The 5000-nt window shown below is 44.5% G+C and overlaps 8 non-coding genes across 8 annotated transcripts in view; all 8 read left to right on the top strand.

Annotated features, from left to right (window-relative positions):
* Positions 1-267: 267 nt before the first annotated feature.
* On the top strand, positions 268-386 carry LOC130395065 (5S ribosomal RNA). Its single transcript, XR_008898164.1, has one exon. It is a non-coding gene; the product is annotated as a 5S ribosomal RNA (ribosomal RNA).
* Positions 387-915: 529 nt separating this feature from the next.
* On the top strand, positions 916-1034 carry LOC130399985 (5S ribosomal RNA). The gene has a single exon (XR_008902474.1). It is a non-coding gene; the product is annotated as a 5S ribosomal RNA (ribosomal RNA).
* A 519-nt stretch (positions 1035-1553) lies between these two features.
* Positions 1554-1672, top strand: LOC130394652 (5S ribosomal RNA). The gene has a single exon (XR_008897789.1). It is a non-coding gene; the product is annotated as a 5S ribosomal RNA (ribosomal RNA).
* Positions 1673-2193: 521 nt separating this feature from the next.
* Positions 2194-2312, top strand: LOC130399987 (5S ribosomal RNA). The gene has a single exon (XR_008902476.1). It is a non-coding gene; the product is annotated as a 5S ribosomal RNA (ribosomal RNA).
* Positions 2313-2831: 519 nt separating this feature from the next.
* Positions 2832-2950, top strand: LOC130400523 (5S ribosomal RNA). The gene has a single exon (XR_008903005.1). It is a non-coding gene; the product is annotated as a 5S ribosomal RNA (ribosomal RNA).
* A 521-nt stretch (positions 2951-3471) lies between these two features.
* Positions 3472-3591, top strand: LOC130394189 (5S ribosomal RNA). Its single transcript, XR_008897372.1, has one exon. It is a non-coding gene; the product is annotated as a 5S ribosomal RNA (ribosomal RNA).
* A 654-nt stretch (positions 3592-4245) lies between these two features.
* Positions 4246-4364, top strand: LOC130396625 (5S ribosomal RNA). The gene has a single exon (XR_008899250.1). It is a non-coding gene; the product is annotated as a 5S ribosomal RNA (ribosomal RNA).
* Positions 4365-4893: 529 nt separating this feature from the next.
* LOC130400313 (5S ribosomal RNA) overlaps positions 4894-5000 on the top strand; it is a 119-nt gene continuing 12 nt past the window's right edge. The window contains exon 1 of the ribosomal RNA XR_008902790.1: positions 4894-5000. This exon is cut by the window's right edge and continues 12 nt beyond it. This is a non-coding gene — a ribosomal RNA (5S ribosomal RNA).

Genomic DNA, 5000 nt, shown 5'->3' on the forward strand with positions numbered 1-5000 from the left:
AAAAATCACCACCCATTCTCTGACACTTTAACCGTTAACCTTGGTTCAAACATTTAACATCACACGCACACGCAGTGTATTTCAGATAATTAATGAATTCAGATGTCACAATGATCGTTTACATGGATAAGGAGTCCTACTGAATCAATTACTGCCGTTTATATCTAACTAATGATTGTTTTTGTAAAAGTGTAACGTCGAGCCTCAGCAGCTTTCACACTCCTTGTGTGCTACTGTATAAAACCTGGTTTTGCGCCTGCACTAATTGATTTCGGCCATACCACCCTGAACACGCCCGATCTCGTCTGATCTCAGAAGCTAAGCAGGGTCGGGCCTGGTTAGTACTTGGATGGGAGACCGCCTGGGAATACCAGGTGCTGTAAGCATTTCCATTTTCAACTCGAGCTCATTGCCTCCGTGGCCTACCGTGACCTACCGTGACCTGATGTTTACTGCCAACCGCTTTGGAGGATTTAAGCAACATACAAAGACTGACAACGTCTCTCAAAACTATTTTTGTGAAACATGAGGACAGTATAGTGATACTGCCAGCAGGGAGCACCAGAGAGCTGAAACGACAGTTGTACATTTCTTAAACTTTCACCAACACAAACACGCACGCTCACTTCAGATCATGGGAGGACGTCAAAAAATCACCACCCATTCTCTGACACTTTAACCGTTAACCTTGGTTCAAACATTTAACATCACACGCACACGCAGTGTATTTCAGATAATTAATGAATTCAGATGTCACAATGATCGTTTACATGGATAAGGAGTCCTACTGAATCAATTACTGCCGTTTATATCTAACTAATGATTGTTTTTGTAAAAGTGTAACGTCGAGCCTCAGCAGCTTTCTCACTCCTTATGTGCTACTGTATAAAACCTGGTTTTGCGCCTGCACTAATTGCTTACGGCCATACCACCCTGAACACGCCTGATCTCGTCTGATCTCGGAAGCTAAGCAGGGTCGGGCCTGGTTAGTACTTGGATGGGAGACCGCCTGGGAATACCAGGTGCTGTAAGCTTTTTCTTTTTCAACTCGAGCTCATTGACTCCGTGGCGTACCGTGACCTGATGTTTACTGCCAACCGCTTTGGAGGATTTAAGCAACATACAAAAACTGACAACGTCTCTCAAAACTGTTTTTGTGAAACGTGAGGACAGTATAGTGATACTGCCAGCAGGGAGCACCAGAGAGCTGAACCGACAGTTGTACATTTCTTAAACTTTCACCAACACAAACACGCACGCTCACTTCAGATCATGGGAGGACGTCAAAAAATCACCACCCATTCTCTGACACTTTAACCGTTAACCTTGGTTCAAACATTTAACATCACACGCACACGCAGTGTATTTCAGATAATTAATGAATTCAGATGTCACAATGATCGTTTACATGGATAAGGAGTCCTACTGAATCAATTACTGCCGTTTATATCTAACTAATGATTGTTTTTGTAAAAGTGTAACGTCGAGCCTCAGCAGCTTTCTCACTCCTTATGTGCTACTGTATAAAACCTGGTTTTGCGCCTGCACTAATTGCTTACGGCCATACCACCCTGAACACGCCCGATCTCGTCTGATCTCAGAAGCTAAGCAGGGTCGGGCCTGGTTAGTACTTGGATGGGAGACCGCCTGGGAATACCAGGTGGTGTAAGCTTTTCCTTTTTCAACTCGAGCTCATTGCCTCCGTGGCCTACCGTGACCTACCGTGACCTGATGTTTACTGCCAACCGCTTTGGAGGATTTAAGCAACATACAAAGACTGACAACGTCTCTCAAAACTATTTTTGTGAAACATGAGGACAGTATAGTGATACTGCCAGCAGGGAGCACCAGAGAGCTGAAACGACAGTTGTACATTTCTTAAACTTTCACCAACACAAACACGCACGCTCACTTCAGATCATGGGAGGACGTCAAAAAATCACCACCCATTCTCTGACACTTTAACCGTTAACCTTGGTTCAAACATTTAACATCGCACGCACACGCAGTGTATTTCAGATAATTAATGAATTCAGATGTCACAATGATCGTTTACATGGATAAGGAGTCCTACTGAATCAATTACTGCCGTTTATATCTAACTAATGATTGTTTTTGTAAAAGTGTAACGTCGAGCCTCAGCAGCTTTCTCACTCCTACTGTATAAAACCTGGTTTTGCGCCTGCACTAATTGCTTACGGCCATACCACCCTGAACACGCCTGATCTCGTCTGATCTCGGAAGCTAAGCAGGGTCGGGCCTGGTTAGTACTTGGATGGGAGACCGCCTGGGAATACCAGGTGCTGTAAGCTTTTTCTTTTTCAACTCGAGCTCATTGACTCCGTGGCGTACCGTGACCTGATGTTTACTGCCAACCGCTTTGGAGGATTTAAGCAACATACAAAAACTGACAACGTCTCTCAAAACTGTTTTTGTGAAACGTGAGGACAGTATAGTGATACTGCCAGCAGGGAGCACCAGAGAGCTGAACCGACAGTTGTACATTTCTTAAACTTTCACCAACACAAACACGCACGCTCACTTCAGATCATGGGAGGACGTCAAAAAATCACCACCCATTCTCTGACACTTTAACCGTTAACCTTGGTTCAAACATTTAACATCACACGCACACGCAGTGTATTTCAGATAATTAATGAATTCAGATGTCACAATGATCGTTTACATGGATAAGGAGTCCTACTGAATCAATTACTGCCGTTTATATCTAACTAATGATTGTTTTTGTAAAAGTGTAACGTCGAGCCTCAGCAGCTTTCTCACTCCTTATGTGCTACTGTATAAAACCTGGTTTTGCGCCTGCACTAATTGCTTACGGCCATACCACCCTGAACACGCCCGATCTCGTCTGATCTCAGAAGCTAAGCAGGGTCGGGCCTGGTTAGTACTTGGATGGGAGACCGCCTGGGAATACCAGGTGCTGTAAGCTTTTCCTTTTTCAACTCGAGCTCATTGCCTCCGTGGCCTACCGTGACCTACCGTGACCTGATGTTTACTGCCAACCGCTTTGGAGGATTTAAGCAACATACAAAGACTGACAACGTCTCTCAAAACTATTTTTGTGAAACATGAGGACAGTATAGTGATACTGCCAGCAGGGAGCACCAGAGAGCTGAAACGACAGTTGTACATTTCTTAAACTTTCACCAACACAAACACGCACGCTCACTTCAGATCATGGGAGGACGTCAAAAAATCACCACCCATTCTCTGACACTTTAACCGTTAACCTTGGTTCAAACATTTAACATCGCACGCACACGCAGTGTATTTCAGATAATTAATGAATTCAGATGTCACAATGATCGTTTACATGGATAAGGAGTCCTACTGAATCAATTACTGCCGTTTATATCTAACTAATGATTGTTTTTGTAAAAGTGTAACGTCGAGCCTCAGCAGCTTTCTCAATCCTACTGTATAAAACCTGGTTTTGCGCCTGCACTAATTGCTTACGGCCATACCACCCTGAACACGCCCGATCTCGTCTGATCTCGGAAGCTAAGCAGGGTCGGGCCTGGTTAGTACTTGGATGGGAGACCTCCTCAGAAGCCCAGGTTGCTGTAAGTAGTGACGGGTGTCACCAAAAGAAAAAAAAACACGCCCGATCTCGACTGATCTCGGAAACTAAGCAGGGTCGGGCCTGTTTAGTACTTGGATGGGAGACCGCCTGGGAATACCAGGTGCTGTAAGCTTTTTCTTTTTCAACTCGAGCTCATTGCCTCCGTGGCCTACCGTGGCGTACCGTGACCTGATGTTTACTGCCAACCGCTTTGGAGGATTTAAGCAACATACAAAAACTGACAACGTCTCTCAAAACTATTTTTGTGAAACATGAGGACAGTATAGTGATACTGCCAGCAGGGAGCACCAGAGAGCTGAACCGACAGTTGTACATTTCATAAACTTTCACCAACACAAACACGCACGCTCACTTCAGATCATGGGAGGACGTCAAAAAATCACCACCCATTCTCTGACACTTTAACCGTTAACCTTGGTTCAAAGATTTAACATCACACGCACACGCAGTGTATTTCAGATAATTAATGAATTCAGATGTCACAATGATCGTTTACATGGATAAGGATTCCTACTGAATCAATTACTGCCGTTTATATCTAACTAATGATTGTTTTTGTAAAAGTGTAACGTCGAGCCTCAGCAGCTTTCTCACTCCTTATGTGCTACTGTATAAAACCTGGTTTTGCGCCTACACTAATTGCTTACGGCCATACCACCCTGAACACGCCCGATCTCGTCTGATCTCGGAAGCTAAGCAGGGTCGGGCCTGGTTAGTACTTGGATGGGCGACCTCCTGGGAATACCAGGTGCTGTAAGCTTTTTCTTTTTCAACTCGAGCTCATTGCCTCCGTGGCCTACCGTGGCGTACCGTGACCTGATGTTTACAGCCAACCACTTTGGAGGATTTAAGCAACATACAAAAACTGACAACGTCTCTCAAAACTATTTTTGTGAAACATGAGGACAGTATAGTGATACTGCCAGCAGGGAGCACCAGAGAGCTGAACCGACAGTTGTACATTTCTTAAACTTTCACCAACACAAACACGCACGCTCACTTCAGATCATGGGAGGACGTCAAAAAATCACCACCCATTCTCTGACACTTTAACCGTTAACCTTGGTTCAAAGATTTAACATCACACGCACACGCAGTGTATTTCAGATAATTAATGAATTCAGATGTCACAATGATCGTTTACATGGATAAGGATTCCTACTGAATCAATTACTGCCGTTTATATCTAACTAATGATTGTTTTTGTAAAAGTGTAACGTCGAGCCTCAGCAGCTTTCTCACTCCTTATGTGCTACTGTATAAAACCTGGTTTTGCGCCTGCACTAATTGCTTACGGCCATACCACCCTGAACACGCCCGTTCTCGTCTGATCTCGGAAGCTAAGCAGGGTTGGGCCTGGTTAGTACTTGGATGGGAGACCGCCTGGGAATACCAG

The sequence above is a fragment of the Gadus chalcogrammus genome, chromosome 12 (assembly GCF_026213295.1).
Source record: "Gadus chalcogrammus isolate NIFS_2021 chromosome 12, NIFS_Gcha_1.0, whole genome shotgun sequence".
NCBI classification, from domain to species: domain Eukaryota; kingdom Metazoa; phylum Chordata; class Actinopteri; order Gadiformes; family Gadidae; genus Gadus; species Gadus chalcogrammus.